The sequence below is a fragment of the Cyprinus carpio genome, unplaced genomic scaffold (genome assembly GCF_018340385.1).
Source record: "Cyprinus carpio isolate SPL01 unplaced genomic scaffold, ASM1834038v1 S000006552, whole genome shotgun sequence".
Classification (NCBI taxonomy): domain Eukaryota; kingdom Metazoa; phylum Chordata; class Actinopteri; order Cypriniformes; family Cyprinidae; genus Cyprinus; species Cyprinus carpio.
In genome coordinates, this window is record NW_024879215.1 from 857722 (window position 1) to 876363 (window position 18642).

At 35.4% G+C, this 18642-nt stretch overlaps 1 pseudogene; it reads right to left on the reverse strand.

Annotated features, from left to right (window-relative positions):
- Positions 1-209: 209 nt before the first annotated feature.
- LOC122143982 lies at positions 210-17143 on the reverse strand (annotated as a pseudogene).
- Positions 17144-18642: the final 1499 nt, after the last annotated feature.

Here is an 18642-nt window from a genome sequence, read left to right on the forward strand (position 1 = left end):
AGCTCCTGAGAAAAACTGAAAGTTAACAAGCCACACAATTAGAATTATAACTCATGTCAAAAGCACAAGAACTCCAAAACAAATTTAGGCTCATGGATTAAACAGTGACGTCAGTGGAGTCTAAAGTGGAGCTTGTTTAGAGTGATGAATCCCTGAGTACAAATCAATCAGCTCTGTCTTCACTAATCAGAAGATCGATAACTGACCTCCTATGTCTGAGCGAAGCGATCATCATGTTTGACCAAGCCAGTAAACACAGCTGGACTGCTCTCCATCCCGTTCCTCTTGTTTCTTCCTCTTCTTTGCTGACTCAGGAGCGGCTTTCGGGAGAGAAAAGCAAAGAACAGAAACCTGTAAGTAAAAACCAAGAGAGACTGAATCCTTAAAACCCTTGAGCTCAGAAAAAACATCTATATTAAAAAATTGGAGACGGCGGAAAACCCCTTAATGATGGATTTGTTTCTTTGAAACACGCAGCTTTTAGCTTCACAGGATGTTAATTGATGGACTGGAGTGGTGTGGATTACTTATAGATTACTGTGATGTCTTTATCGTCTCATTCTGACGGCACCCATTCACTGCAGATTGGTGAGGCAAGTGATGTAATGCTACATTTCTACAAATCTGTTCTGATGAAGAAACAAACTCATCTACATCTTGGATGGCCTGAGAATGAGTAGAGTTCTGGGTGAACTACTCCTTTAAAGTCACACACACTTTTACTGACTTGTTTCCTGTGTCAGTGAACGGGATGAGAACACATATTTCCCCTGTTCCTCTCCCAGGGTCCATGACTCTGTTGATCAGGACAGTCACTGTTCGGAAGGGAAAGAAGGTCACATGGACGCCCAGCACAGCAAGAACAGGGCTGCAGTGCGTCAATGCCGGGAGAATGTTAACGCTACCCAAGCACACGTCATTGAAAAGGGCTGCGTGAAATTTTTTAACAATCCCATTATGAAAAAAAAAGAGGCATTTGTGGGATGTTTATTTTCTATGTTACAAACTTACCATAAAGCAAAATTGAATAGGCTTAAGGAACATTTATGGCACGACTGAGAGTTTTTAGGAGCATTCCTGCTCGCATGAGATATACATGAACACTGTTGCCTAATGAGCCTGAGGTTTCAATTATTGAGAATCATCTGAAAACCATTAAGTAGAGGACCAGTTTGTGTTGACGGATCAGCCCTGCACACACTCTCAACAGCTGTGCTCCGAATGAAATACTAGAGTATTGATTATCTCAAACGGTGTACAGCAGGGTTATTATAGTTAACTAAACCATAACAAAACAACACTTTTGTTAATTAATTAACATTAATTAAACACAAAATATTTTGAAATATATTTCATTTCAGCTAGGTGACAAAGCAACATTTCTTGATGTGCTAAAATAATTATAACTGAAATCAAATTAATATAAACTACACTATATTGCCAAAAGTAATTGGGACATTCACCTTCTAATGACTACATTAGTTTTACTTCCATGAGTACAAATCTTAATGTTTAAGCATATAATGATATTCTAGGGAATTGTGTGCTTCTAATTTTATAGCGGCAGTTTGGACAGGACCCTTTTCTATTCTAACACGACAATACCTCTGTGGTGTACCTCTGGGTTCAAAAAGAAATTATGGATTCAGTCAGTGTGGAAGAACTTGGACTGCTCTGCAGAAAGACAAATCCTAATCACAGTCGAACACCTCTGGGGCCTGTTTCATAAAACAAGCTTACCAAATAAGCTAGGTTTATTTCAGTTAGTCGGACTTATTGTCAGTTGAGTTGGTTCAAAATAAGTCAGACTAACTGAAATAAGATTAATAACATTATACAAAATTCTGTTTTCATTTCAAACATATTGTATTACATACAAGCACTGTGACATCAGTATGAAACTGAGTGCGAATTTAATCTGTAAGCCACTGCTAGATACTCTCTTCTGATTCTAAATGCAGCTGTACAGCTGAGATGGATGAAAGCATCCATGTAATTCTGAGTCAGTTCATTCGTGGGAGTTTTGATTGCAGATTTGGGATATGAAATCATTTCAAATGCACTCAAGTAGTTTGAGTAACTCATATGACAGAGATTATGAGGCTCCAGGCACAGCAGCTAAAAGCCATCACAGCTCATTTTTGGTGTCTCCAAGGAAATCACAGCTAATCTTCGGAAACCAAGTGGGAATAAACGTCCCCAATTAGGACTATGGGTGGGTCTGAGACCATAGTCCTTTAAAGATGGAATCATGGACATGGAATGTAGATTCGTTCAGCAAGTGATAATCATTACAAAATCAACGTCATAAAAAAATTTAACAACTTTTTCGGGAGAAAAATGTACTTAAAAAAAGCTAAACAGGTTATCTGCTTGCTAAAATGTTCTTAAGTTGTTATTACCACATCATGTGGTAACTTGTTCTTAGTGGTTGCTAGTTGGCTGTTCTGGCCGGAGTCAGTAAATCCCACCCAAAGTCTCTATGACGGGTATTATTCACTCATTTTAATCACTTACAAGCCAAAATGATATGATAAATCATTAACGTTTGTAGCACAAATGGTGTAAAACACTTACACTGCCTGCACCAAACTAGTCTACAGACCTAAGAGAAACAAGTGCGCAGCCATCTTTATAATTTCGTTTTTGCAGTAGCTCTGTAGCCTTGCTGGTGAAGTGGATTTACTTATTATAGAGGTAATACTCAAAGCGGATGCTCATAACAACTAAAGAAGACCGGCAAGAACTTAAAAAGAAATCGTACGACCTTCTATAGTCTTTGCTTACATTCATGCTCTGGAAACACAAAAGGAGGACAGAAGATTATCGCAGGGCTGGAAAGGGGAGGAGCTAGATAAAGTCTACTTTAACGTCTATCAACGCACGCTAACGGTCTGTTAGCTAAAAGCGCGCGCGGCTGCCGTTTTGGTCATCTGCCGCTCTTTTTAAAAAGCGGGATGGGTTCTGAATTGGGCTGTAAGTGTTTTTTCATCAGTTTGAAAAGAAGTCGTTTTTTAAAGTGAATACAAACATGTTGTTCTTCTGTTATAGTTTTAGTAATAGTTGTACCTTTCCCTCCTCACTGTCATACATTATTATTAAAACTTAAGTTATTATCGTCCTTTAAGTTTGTATGTGACTTTAGTGATAGCGGTTTGTTCAGATCTCTTCGAGGAATAATGAGGCTTGATTTAGCAATAATCCTATAAATATATGGCTTCCCTCAGGTCCAAATGTTTTTTCCGAGTCTCTGCCAGTCCTTTGTTTAGTTCATTGAATTGCATTGCTGGTCTTAGTAATGATAAAAGTTTCCCACAGCAGAAGATGGCAAGCTCTTTTTGTTTGTGGATGGAACATCATTAAGGAATGAGGCAAAGATTGATTTTAGGAGTCTCTGCGAGGAAAGAATAATAGAGTTCGAGTAGAGGACAGTTTGAGAAAAACAGAACCGCAGGAGGGAAAAGACAGTCGACTGGCGGAGAGATAAAATAGCTTTTAAGTATTTGAACTTGTCCTACTGCTTTGTGTGTGATGAACTTAATTAAACTGATCACTGGGGGGAAAAACATAAATATTAGTTTCTAGATTTTATAACAACATGAACTCACCTTGGAACCCATTTACTTTAAATTAGCTCACCCTCTGCAATGTAGGGTGTCGTCAGAATGAGAATCCAAACAGCCCCTAATAGCCCTTCTTTTCCACTCAAATCCGGTTCACCTACATTCCCACATAATATTCTGTTTTGGCTATTGAATTACAATTGAGACAAACCACAGTTGTGCATTTATACGTGGTATTTTCTTTAATGCCATCTGATCATTTCAACTGTAATAAAGACTGTCACACACAGTGAAAAGGGGCCGGGGTTCTTCTCACAGTGACTGGCAGCACTGTGTCAGTCAGAGCCTCAAACCGTCCAATCAAAGAGCAGCCGCGCAATTCCATCATTTCCAATCAGCATTCAAACAAATCCCAGCATGGTAAACAGCCATTGATTCTCTTCTAGACTTCGGCTGAAAAGAAAGCAGAATCGGGGTCTACACAGGAACTACATGCAAAATCCCAGCTGTAGTTTTGCTCACTTTTGTATTAACCCTAACTGCGTTACCTCTACGAACATCGCATCCTTACTATCTGTGAAGCTCTGCCTGTTACACCGTGCCCATCAATTTCACAGCATTCAAATGCAACCTGATCTTTTCCCGAGTGATGATGTGCTCCTGATAACTACACAGAACGTGCTAGAAGGTCCTCCGGAGTCCTTCATGATGTGCTCCTGATAAAAGTCGCTAAATTTTCGCTAATTTCTATGGTCACATACAAACAAACATACACTCATATACAAACCACACTTGTAGTGTCTTGGCCGTGGGACAGCCCATAATATCTTTCATGTGGAGCATTATTGTAAAACTAAGAAGAAAGTCAGGACATCATTGTCAGGCCGCAGCCTCTTCTCAGCACACACAGCCGGAGCGTCCGCGCGGCTCGTTTGCCGGTATTCCAAATACACGCGTCAAGCCCTTCCAAACACAAGGGGCGCTACTCAGCAAGCGTGTCCGGATCCAGCGTGGCGGGAGGAAAATTGAAGGAGGGCGGATTCTTCGCAGGAGGTCACCAACGTCATGCAACTTCACACGATGACGGACCGAAAAATCGACGTGGGATACAAGAGGTGATCCAGATCTTGATGATTCCCTATGGAAAGATTTGCAATAAAACATTATCGTTATCGCAGCTTGCCATTCTAATTTAATGTAATTCAAACAAACGTTCGCAGAACACACCCATGCTGATTTACCTGAGGTATGAGATTCTTGTGGATTCGTTTTAGCTTGGCTTTCTTGCGGCCATTTTTCGTTACTACGGTTTCTTCGTAAAACTCGTGGGCCAGGTCGCCATCCTCATCGAAGTACAAAGAGCTTAAAAACATGAATACAAGTTTTGTTTGCATTCCACTGCCCCATATTTTTTTATAATTTTTTAATGTAAACATGCACTAGATGAATGGTTTTGTACTGAATGATGTCCTGTCATTGTGCAACATGTGACACCAATTATTTAATATAGACTTTGAAGTAAGTATTTAATTTAAGACATTTAATTTTTAGTATTTTTTTTGCGCACACCCACACACACACACACGACGATTTATATATATATGATATATATAATAATATATATAAGGTCACTTCCACTTTTAATTTTAAAGAAATCTGTAATATAAGGTTGAAAGTTTGGAGACAATATTCTATTTTTCCCCATATAAATAGTACCAACAATGGGCATTACAACATTGTGTATTCTACAGAAAAATGTATTCATAAAATAAATTTTTTTATTTGTTTGTTTTTGCATAACTACTGACATTACTTTTTTTAAACATCAAAAGCAGATTAAATACTAATTAAATTGTTTGTGCATATCATCGTTGCCAGACACTTAAACATAAATCAGTTGACCTCTAATGGAAAATCAGTATTTTTCTTAATTACATTTTAAAAATGTACTAGTAAATAAAATAAATAAATAAAGTGACATTTTAAATTTTGTTAAAGATGCGTATGAGTCCCTCAGTTGTCCGTCAGTATGAAAAGATGGATCTTAAAATCATACGTTATTGTTGCAAAGGGTTTCAAAATCGCAAAAGATGGCTGCAAAACCCAAGCGGAAACCTTCCGGTCTCTCTCTCGTGGGAACCAACAAGGAAGTGACTAAAACTGCAATTCATCGACTGGGCCACTAGGAGTTCAGTCGTCCCATAGACTCCCCATGTTAAAATAACTTTACAGCAGAAAAAACATGTTTACAGCCTGGTGCAAAAAAATTATTTTGTTCTATATAGCGTATTTTGCCTTCAAAGTAACTGTGAGGGGGGTGATTTTTTTTTTATCACTCATCTGTTTAAAATTATATTAAGCCTTAAAATTTTGCATAATTAGGGCGTGGGCATTTGAGTTGACAGGTGGAATTGCCGCTGCTGTCACTGTCGAGCTAGATGGGTGTGGCTTCAGCAACTAGCTCCCGCCTTTTAGCCCATTTTTCCTCCACCCACGAGTGATGCGCTGCCAAGATGGTGACGGCCGGCTCCGCCTACTTTCAGCTTCAAAAACGCCCTTCAGAAAACTACGGTGACATCACGGACACTACATCCATGTTTTTATACAGTCTATGGGAAAACCAAAGAATTTGTGGGACCTGAAGGATTTTTTTTGAAGAACAGCAGGCAGTTTATCTGTTCAGGACAAACAAAAGACTTTAAATTCAACTATTATTTTCTCTTTCGGACTATATGTAAACATCTTTTATGTGAAATACAGTATCCTATTCAGGTCAGCACTAAATAAAAAAATAACACACATTTTGTATGAACACTCTTATCTTGGTAAAATAATTAACAGCTACTACAAATTTTATGTATAACGTTTTGTACTGTACATACTGTAGAAGTGTATTTTTCATTTAGTAACTAGTCCATAAAATAGAGGAGTAATGTATAGTCTACCGTCTTCTATTGCAAAATAAAACACTGTGTTTGTTCTGCACATAATGTATCCCAGTTAGTGTACTTTATCCTTTACTTACCAGTAAAGGTTCAGTTTACCTCAATGACTGTGAACATTCTGAAAAGGTTACTTTCAAACTCAAGAAAAGTGTGTTTTTCGGATGATCTGTTTCTAGTTGGCCGTGTATCTGGCACGGCGGTCCAGTTCTGCTGTCTGAAATCAAGTCCACATCCCAGGAGCTGGGGTTATAGTTACCTCCGCCTGTAAACAACGAAAGGCTTGGCGTTCGGATGCCTCCGCACCCGGGCCAAGGCTCTGCTCTTGGCCGTCCTTTTGCAGGCTCATCTCCGCCACCCTGCACCGGAGAACGGCCAGTAGCCTTTCCCTTTAGACCCGCTGGCCGCCCATCATGGGCTACAGAACATTCTCCTCCTGCTCGGGTCCCACTCGGGTCGCCTACAGCTCTGGGGGAAGAAACAATAAACTGTCATTGACCTCATACTGTTAAATATTTGACATACTTCTGATTGTCAATGAATCTGATAATGTCAGTCCAGATGAAATATGGCTACTTTTTATTATGACATGGGAAACCTGTGAGCTTTACTTTCCCACTAAACCCTTATCGAAGGAAATTCATTTTAAATGTCTTAAATATTCTTAATAATGTGACATTTTGAAACATAATAGAATTCATTAACAGTAACAAATTTTCACCTCAGCATTAGCATTGTAAACATAGACAGATTGTGTTTGACAGCCAAGTGAACTCAGCAAAAAAACAATTTAATTTCTTAGACCTAAGTAATAAAACAAATTTGCATATATGTATTGTTATAATAAATTATTTATTTTTCTAATAGTCTGAATTGATTAGCTGTCATGCTAATAGGGCTCACATTATACATGGTCCTACAACGTTGAGTTTCTAACAGAAACATGATTCACATGTATAACGTATGACACTTACTTGAGATTTGGTCTCCTGGTGTTAAATGTAAGCAGGGGAGTGGAAATAATGGCGGATTAACGCCGGTTTGAACAGATTTTTTATTGATTGTGTAAAGTCCACCCACAAGACAGAAACCGCTGCAGCAGATCACAGAGTGAATCAAGACACGCTCAGAGCCGCTCCTGCTGGAAACCGAAGTGACTTGTAACGGTGAGGAGAATGGACAAAACTAAAAGTTCGAGATTTTATAGAATAAATGTCTAAAGTTTTTTTTGTAGTCAAAATTTCCTTATGTCATGATTATTTCATTTTATTAATCGCTTGATTTTTAGTTTTTAAAAAAGCCATTAATAATCAAAACATTATATTTACAGAATATTTATTTCTACATAAGATCACCCAACAATGGAAACACACTATGTATCAAACACAGAAATTTATTTCATACACTGTGCACATACATTATTGAATTAGATTTTTAAAAAAAAATCAAAAACTTAATTTAAAAATGGTTGGCATATCCGCTATCAAACATTAAAACACAATAAATAATTTTTCATCAAAATGACTGCTTTCTTTAATACATGTTGGCACAGTGAAGTATTCACACAGCAAGACTTTTTTCTCAAATGCCTTGAAACTAAAGACTTCCCTTCCCAATTTATATAACAGAAGTGCTTAGTTTCATCATCATTATTGAAATGTTATAATTAAATTTATGTTTTTAACTTATGGGTTCATTTAATGGCTCCTGCATACAACAACAAAACAGCCATTTCAAAGGGGAAAAAGTATTTTATTTAATTTCATTTAATTTTACAGGGAATAATCCATATATACATGGGACAAGTATTGTTTTACTAAATGGGTGTTAACTTTAATACAGACATCTTTTTTTCTCTCTTACATGTAATAAATGATGCTAAAAATACTCTATAATCTTTTTCTGATGTATTTCATTCACCACAGAACCAACGATCTGTGGGCTTCACACTGGAATGATGTCACGCCACATCTGGATCTACAAGCTACGACTGCAGCTTTCTCTTCCCAGTCAGTTTAACGTCACAACACTCCTCTCAAACGCTCACCAGTCACGCTTCAACACACGCCTACTCATCTCTCTCACCGCTCTCATTTCCCCTTTCGCTTCTGACCCATCTCACGTCCAGAGCAGGACAAAGGGCTCTTCCACACACTCTTTGGATTCAAACAGCACGTTTCCTTCTTTGTTTTCTTTCGTTTCTGAGGTATGAGCAGCAGCTTGTTTCACACCCGGCGTTGCTGAAGTTCTTCAGAGCTTCTTTTCATCTTGTCTCTGGCCAGAGTGTAGCGCCGCACGTCTGCCGCACGTGATCTCTCCTCCTCCCGCTGCAGGATGCGCAGGAATTCTGGAGTTCAGGAAAACTGAACGCATCCCACTGCCAGAAGAAACCAACAAGATCTTGTTCATCCCTCAAATGTGCGCATATGCCTTTAAAAACTATTTTGCATATCTAAATTGGTATTATTGGTAACTGGTTGTTTACTCACATTGACTTCCCCCGTTCATTCTCTTTAAGGACTAAACTGAGGACCTTCTCGTTGGGTCCAGCAACACAGGCGCAGGAAAAAGTGGACGTTTCATCATCTTCTAACTTCCTTAGGTACACTAAAAAGAGAAGAGAAAACATGACATTTATTTTTTGTAACAATGTATTTTATTGTTTCCTGTAAGAAATCAATGTAGAGAAGATGTCAGAATAATAATAATCAAGTTCTCCAAACCTTGATGTGTGTCGCTCGCTGCGTTCAAACAGTGAGAACTTGGCCGGATTGTCCACCACGGTGAACTTCCTCAGCAGTGCTTCGATGACCTCTCTGGCCCGCGTGCTGGAGCTGATGTGCAGGTGTTTGACCGTGTCTCTGGGCAGGTAGAATGAGGTGCGGTGGCTTCAGTGCTTTGTCTTCACGACAAACTGCCCATCCCGTCCAGAGGAGGAGGAGGACGAGGAGGAGGTGCTCCCGTGGCAGGAGGGAGAGACACGGGCCGGGCCAGCTTGAACAGGACCTTTATGAAGCCAGTGTAAGATCCATCACGTTCTGATGAGGAGGACCAGAAACATTTTTGCAGTTACGCTCTGAAGCTTAACACTTACAGTAAATACCACAAATATATAATAAGTCTAACTAATATAATACTATGTATATTATTATATTATAATTATATACATTATTTACATTTATGTGATTATTACAACCATGATTACAAATACAAACAACCACACTCAATATATTCATATACCTACAATATTATAATGTAAAAGACATTCGTATTATTAATATAGTTATAATCCAGGCAGCACTTATATAGATACATAATAACATTAAGTAATTATAATTTTAGATATTATTGTTTTTATTACATATTTTTTTATGAATTTAAAAAGTAATATAATATACATATTTTTTTTTATGAATTTATAAACTATAAATAGATATATATATATATATATATTTGAGGTATCCATTTTGTTATTATATGAACAAATAGATTATATAATAAATAAAAACATTATATATATAAGTTAAATTATGTATTACTATTTTTTAAATAAATTATAAGAATAGTATTAGTAATTAGTAATATGTCATAACTGTATATAATTTTTTTATTATTATATTTTTAATAAACAAAAATGTACATATATTTTTATAAATGTTATTATTTAAACTAATAGATTTTATAATAAATTAAAGATTTTACATATAATAATTTCTAGATTACTAAAATTACTAAATAAAATTATAAATCAGACTTTATCTGTTAGAATATATAAACATCAACATTAAAAATTTCACCAAATAAACAAAAACAACAAAAAAAACATAAAACAAAAAAAAAAAAAAACAAAACACAAAAAACGGTAGGATATATTTAGACATAACACATTTTTTTTTAAGGTGTCCCTTATTAACACCTTTCTGTACTTACGATACACAAATAAACATAAATTTGGCATGCAAGTACCCCTAAAGCCACCGTTCAAGACCAATAACAATAATTATAAAGATGACTATAAAACACAAGATATTAGGGTCCACATCATGAACGATATCCTCTGTTTATATCTAACGCAATACGCTTGCCTGCCGCTTTAAATTCTCAAGCTCGTTACAGCATGGATTCTGGATCGGGCCAACGATAACTTTTATCATTCATCAGCTAGAAAAAATCCTTCTGAAAGTGATTCCAACGATAACGTTTTCGTTACAGCTGAGGTGTGGACTATTCTTTAATATCGAGAACAATTTTTAGAACTATATCTTTAATTTTCTTTATAGTTATCGTGCTTTGTGTGAATGGGCCTTAAGGAACGGGCCTCAAAGCCGAAACCTTAATCCTAACCATAACCATATAGTGAGTACATGAAGTTAATTAATATTACTGAGTACTTAATATATTATTACACTGTAACAACCAAGGACACCTTAAAATAAAGTGTAACCTATATTTACATATTGTAACACTGAAAGGTTTCTTTACCAGAACCATGAAAGAGGTTACTGTTGACCTGAGCATTGTATTCTTTCACTTTCTGTTGTACTTCACTGAGGGACAGCTCCTGTTTTCCTGCAGTCGCACTGGCTCATCCTGTGGGACAAGAAGACAGTGTGTGATGGTCACATGACACAAGGCGGGCGGTCAAAAGGGAAAAGAAGAAAACTAAGACTCCAACTGGCTGATGTATTCCTCAGGATAGAACATTTTTACTATTAAGTCATTTAGCAGACCTTTATCCGAAGCGACTTACAAATGAGAACAATCAACAAAAAGAGCAAGGATATGCAGTGCTGTAACAAAACTTGATTATTTGTCCTAAAACTCTGATATTTATGTTTTTTCTGAGATACAACCAGACTTAGACGGATCAGACTTAGAAGAACTTTGACAAATTCTGACTTTTACACAACTCTATTTTAACAACAATAGCTGGTTGTGTTAGTAGAGCAGAACAATCGCAGTCTGACCTCTGAGTGGGCTCATAAAGTTGGGTTGTGAAAAACAGATCCTTTCAGATCCAGCTGGATGCCTTTTACGCCACAACTCACAGAGAAAATAACCCTCCCTCATCAGAAAATAAGCAACAGGAAGTGAACACACCCACCCCCACACATGGTTCCACACTCACTCATACATCACACACTCACATTCATGTCGACTCTAAAATGCTTTCAGATTTTAGTGTCAATCCATAACTTCACACGTATAAAATCTTCCAAAATTTGGGGGAGAAAATTAATTCCTTCTTTGAGAGCCAAAAAGTTAGTTTTATTTTACATATATTAAGGTATTTATTACATATTTATTATATGTAATAAACTACTTAAATTAACAACGTTAATAGTTTAAATATTTTTAAAAATCTATTTATTGGTCCTTTTGTACATTCATATGGGTTATGGTATGTGTATATTATATATATATATATATATATATATATATATATATATATATATCTATATAGTAAAGCTGTACTGTGAAAAGTACCTAAAACTTGAAGTAGTTATAAATATGTAATTTAAGATATATATAATAAACACGTACTCTAGGGCCTTTAATAAATAAAATTACCAGTTTTTTATCTAAAAATTTGATAGACTATTTTAAAATAGATAAGACGAACTCCACAAATAATTAGGTGCTTAGCACCACTAAATAATACAGAAAGTGTTTCATTGATGTCATCAGAAATAAATATAAATCTGGTGCAGTTTTTATCTCTGAATGAAAAAAGCTGGTTATTCATTTAAGAATCAAGTCATTATATGATTATGTGCTATAAGAGACATGACAGACTGCAGCGATGCTTGGTTTGTTAATCACGTTAAGGAGCTACTCAGCATGAACATCACTCTAAAGAGAGGAAAACCCCCCCCAGGCGCCGCGCGCGCACAAACAACCACACACACACACACACACCAGAGAGAGAACTAAGCAAGTTTCAATATCATATACAGACAATAAATATATATATAAAAATGATATATATAAAATTAGATTCGAACTACTGATTATACTTTTTAATAATTCTATACATTACTGAACTTTGGTTCTCGAGTTATCGTGAGTAGATCCAGACGTAAGCATCATTTAAAAACAAACACGCACGCGCGCGCGCATTGGATGTTCCGTTAACGTTTAGTTCAGTTTCTCCCGTTCACAAACGGTACTATAAAGTCGCGAAGCTGCCAAAAACGGCCAAAAGAACACCCAGTGGCGGTTTAATATTGTATTCTTATGACCAGTTAACTGCTGTCTTACTTTTTTCCTTGCGATCTTTGGTCTTTCTGAGTCGAGGTGCGCGCGGTGTAAAACTGCTCGAGCTCGTGCTCGGGAGGCCGCTCTGGCTGCAGTATCCGCCTGTCTTCGCGCTGCTGCCCCAGGTCCATGTCCAAACGCTCGGTGCAGTCCGTCATTATCACAACCGAAACAGAGTACACCGGGACTGGTGCGAGAAACTTCCGCTGTATCTGAGAGGATGATGTGGCTATCTGACCGACCTCTGTGCAACCGGAACGCAACCGTTAGGCGTTATTTGAAACCCACCCTTCCGCTGAGCTCCGCCCCTCGGGATGAGTATATGTGGGGGGGGGGGGGGTGCATACAGGCTCCCTCCCCCAATCCCCAGTCCTGCCCCTCCCCCTGACACCCCGCAGAACATTGCGGTTTAAAACACGTATAAAATTTCGTTTCTATATATTTTATAACCAATAAAAATATAATTACACCTACTAATAATGATATAATTATAAAACATTACATACAGTAATATATTTGTTATGAATTACAAATATTGATAATATTATTTTAAAAAATAATAATAAATATTATAAATAATAAAAAAAAAAATAATAATAATAATATTAATTAATTATTAAAAATTAACTTTAATTATAATTTATTATTAATTTGCTAAACCCAATAAAATTAAATAATAAATCTTCAAAAAAAACATAAAATAAACATCAAAAATTACATTATAGTAACATGTAATGTTTCTAAAAATATAACATTTATTTTAAATAGTACATTTATAATTAATAATAGTATAAATGTACTTTAAATATATACACAGTATCAAGCATATAAAATGTATATTAGTAATAATAATAATTATTGTTAATAATTACAGTAATATTTGTTACACAAATATATAACATTTATTTTAAATATAACAAATATAAAATAATTACAGTAATAATAGTAACAAAAAAATATAAAAATTATTATAATTAAAAATTACAGTAATATTTGTTACACAAATATATAACATTTATTTTAAATAGAACATTTATAATAGTAAATAATAGTATTAATGTATTTTAAATATGTTTATACTCTTACGTATATAAAAGGTATATTTAATAATAATAATAATAATTATAAATAATACTTATTTATATCAATAATAGTAATAATAATAATAATTATATCCAATATTATAAAAATTTACATTTTATATGACAGAAAAGCTGTGAAACGAACAAATCACTTAATATTGCTGAAAATTAAAAATATAATTTACATATAATTATAAAATAATGAAATACATTTAAAATAAAATTAAAAGTTAATTACATGTAATTAACATTTACATTAAATGATACACTCATTATAGTTAATAACAGTATAGATGTATTTACATTATTATGTATATCAAATGTATATAATAATAACAATAATTATTATTATTATTATTATTATTACAGGCATAATTGCTGGATTTCAGGAGGATATATATATATATATATTCTATGCCATCTGCATAAAATGTGCGGCTGGAAAAAGTCTTGTGAGTATTTAAAAGGATCTAAAGTATAAGAAAGACCATCACGCAAATGTTGCATTGCCAAATGAGATTTTAAGATGATTTGCACATTTGTAATTAGGTAAGAACTCCATTGTGAAGCACTATTGACTTGAGCTGATTAGTTCATTCACCCAGCTGTCAGCCCCCCCCACCCCCGTATCACTCTCACACCATTACTCAACACGCACTCACTTACACTGAAAATCTGTGGCATATCCCTCCCTTACTGTGACTATAACCTTCCATTATTATGTAAACAATAGCTAATAATAAACCAGATATCCCATGCAACTTTAAATATACAGACACGGTTAATAAATTCCGCATTTTCAGAAAACTGAAATAAAAATAAATCAATCTAAGAAGTCGGGATAGTTGATGTATTTACAATTCAAATGCTAAAATGTAAGCAGCTGCTCCTCTGTGGCGCTGTCGTAAATTGCGCGTGTCACAGCGTGTGCAGAATGGTAATAAACGCGTGCTAATGGCATATGGTGCATTGAGACGCTGATCTGCGTCTAGCGACAGATGACAGGGTGGAACAATTTAATTATGTTTAAATGTAACGCCTGTCTCTGATTTACATTTACTAGTAAACTCTCCTCTAGTAGTGTTAGTAGTTCACTCACCACATTAGTGTCCGTCTCGATCGTGTCCTCGCAGTAGTTTAGCTGTTCGCTGATGGCGTCGCAGTTCAAGCTGCAGTCCAGTTGAATGAAGGGTTGACAGCGGTAGTGACAAGTGTAATTACAGTCTAAAAAACACAAAGGTTCATTCACAAACCGAAACCACAAATACTTAGAAATAAAGCTGTTTTGAAGAATATGGGTAAAGAAACTGTTGACGGTAGCCATTGACTTCTATAGTATGAAAAATAATACTATGGAAGCCAATGGCTACCGTCAGTTGTTTGGTTGCCAACATTTTTTAAAATATCTTCTTTTGTGTTCAACAGAAGAAAAAGGAACTCATACTGGTTAGAAAAGTGAGGATTGAATAAATGATGACAGAATTTAATTTTTTGGGTTACTGTCCCTTTAAATGCAGTTCTCCATTCACAGAACTACAGTTTAAGAGATCAAAAGTCTGTTTTTTGGTGGCACAAACTGATCTTTGACAGAGAGGTCAAGCGTTTCCAGTCCAGAAAGGTCTGGTTCATCAGGAATTAATGTACAGCGCCGCCTGCTGGTCATGCTGATGTATATTCTGGCTTACTTGATGAATAAATCATTCATCTGTGGTCTGGTTTCAACTGACCCATTTTTCTCAAGGCCTTACGAAGTGTAAAAACAATGCTGTTTATGATCGTCTTAATATTTGATCAATTATTATGAAGAATGAGAAAAACAGAAAAAACTTTTATTTATTTTTTTTCCTTTTCTGAAGAAAATATGGGTAGCACTTGCAAGTTTCACTGTTATAACACTAAAATATATCCTGGGATGTTGCCTGAGAATTGCTAAGGTGTTCTGGCTGGTTGCTAAAGTGTTTTAGGTGGTTGCTAAAGCATTCATTTATGAATTAATGCAGTTATTTATGCATTTATTTATTTTCTCTGCTATTTTTGTTCATTTTCTATATTGTATCTGTTCTCTTGTTTGCTTATGCAGTTTTTTACTTAAAATACAATTGAAGTCAGTGGCACATATTTTAACAACTAATCAGCATGCCATTAATTTATTTATTAACTTTTCAATTCAATTAAACACACAATTCAGGTATAACATTTATTTTATTAATTATTTATTATGCATTTATTTTAGTGCTGTAAAATGATTAATAGCGTTAATCACATCCAAAATAAGTTTTTGTTCATATAATATATGTGTGTGTACTGTGTATACTTATTATGTATATATGAAGACACACACATACAGTATATATTTTGAAAATACTGACATGTATATATTTATATTCATATAATTTATGATCTATAAATATATTTAATATATAAAAATATTTTTTTCCTAAATATATACATGCGTGTGTGTGTATTTATATATACATAATAAATAAACACAGTACATACAACATATTATTATGTACACAATAACTTTTATTTTTGATCGTTGCCCAGCACTAACTTATTTATAGATTTACATTGATGTATTAATACATGTATTAGTATTTTTTATTTGCTTATTATATTTGCATTATAAATTAACTGCATGTATTTTTACATCTAATCTGTATAAGGTTATTTAATTTTTTTTTGTTGTATTTATGTTGATCATTTATGCATTTAAATACAATGCATTTATGTTGAGAATTTATTTGCTATGTTTTGTGACTTAACTGACCATAAATAAACTGATGACATTATTGATTGATTTGCTATTTAATTCCTTAACCATGTATTTACAACAAACACCCACACAATCTCTATCCAACATAAGACGCTGTCTAAACTTCCTTTTCCCTTTTGCTTACGCTCTCTGAGGGCCAGATTGTCTTGAGAGGCAGCAGACGACAGACATGGCAGTGGAAATGGTCTGGATTATCTCCTAATGACTCACGTGTGCAGCGGAGGCTCTGGCTGCGGTACAGGCCCCAGATGAAACTCTCCGCAGAGGTCGCACCAGCTCAGCTGCGTCTGGCTGCAGGGCTGGAAGTCGTGTCCCCATCCCGGTTTACACCTGTCAGCCAGGTCAGGGCACTATTCCTCCAGACGCACGCGCTCTGCTCCCCCACCATCCGCACCACCTTCTCTTTGCTCCACCTTTCTAGAGTGGGCCCCGTGCAGGGGCGGAGGGCCGCTAGGGGGCGCTAACTCGATGCGGTCATCCGGAGTCAAGTCCTGGCAGTTCAATAAGTTCACATTTTGCCATATTGGGAAACACAGGAGGCTGAAAAGCCATGGCTCAGTAGGTCATGGGAGATGATTTTAACTTCAGACCGACATCAGAGCGATTCTGTTTACGCCAAAGCAGGCCGACAGACTTCGGATCTGGTTCTGATTGTTTTTTTGCATAATCTGGCTCAGAACAAACATGGATCGCTTTGTCGATCCTACAGTCTTAATATAAAAGAGATGATAGTTTTTTTGATGAGTTTTCGGAGAAAGATGTCCTCTCAAGTCAGTTTTCAGCAGCATCTGGCTCAATCTGAGGAAAAACAACAGCGATTAGATTAGATTATGCTCTGTACTGTGGTTCTGTACGATTACAGCAAATATGGACAGTTATAATCTCTCTGATCTTCAGAGGACTCCATTAATGTCTTTTACTATCATCATTATATATATATATATATATAATATATAATAATTATATATATATATAGATATAGATAGATAGATAGATAGATAGATAAGTGAGGACCCTTGATATTTGTTGAAAAGAATTAAATGATCATTAAACATCAGACAGAAAGTCAACAAATGGGAATAAATCTGGATTTAACATTCCAGTGGGTTTTGTGCAAATGAATCTGTCCTTTATAAAACCACTTGACAACATCTATCTGGAGGCTGATCAGTATGCGTGAGGAGGGATATTGCACTCAAGGGTGTTTTGGAACATTTTTGTTGAAGGGCACCTCTTTTGGCTACTGTCCTAATCCAGAGAACGGGCCTGAACAACCAATCATTAACAGAAAGAGGCACAAAACTGGGTCACAAAAGCATAGCAAATGAAAAATAACAAAACAGAACAAAAGAGAATAGAATAGAATACCCCATACCAGACCAGACCGATAACAGAACAGAACAGAACAGAACAGAACAGAATGGAATAGAATAGAATAGGACTAGAATACCGGATAAAGATTAGATCTGAAAGCAGGTGCAACTGCAAATTACTTGGGAAATAATGCAAATAATTAGCTAAAAGAATAAGCAAATAAATAAATGCACGAATAAATATGTGACTACTTACATAGATGTATAAATCTATAAATACATGCCTAAAAATAATAATTAAATGAATAAATATATATTTTTAATTTTAATTCATTTAATGAAAATGAATAAGGATTACCATAATACAGATTATGTGGTCTAAAACGTGACTTCAAATGCCTTTGCTGCATACTAAAACTAAAAAACAAATAACTAAAATGCGCATAAATAAACAAATCACAGAGTATTAAATACTATCGGGAAAATAAAAATCAACGATGAATAATAAGATCAATAAAAGCATAAATGTATAAATGGCATTAATGCCTACATACATAAAATTATATATTAACACAATAACCAAGATAAAAAAACTAATGTGAAATGGGTGTAGTATTGCGTACAATTGCACCCAGGAAGAAAAACCAGGGAAAAAACGACAAATAAACAAATAGAAGTAAATAATCTTTTACAGATTTGATTAGCACC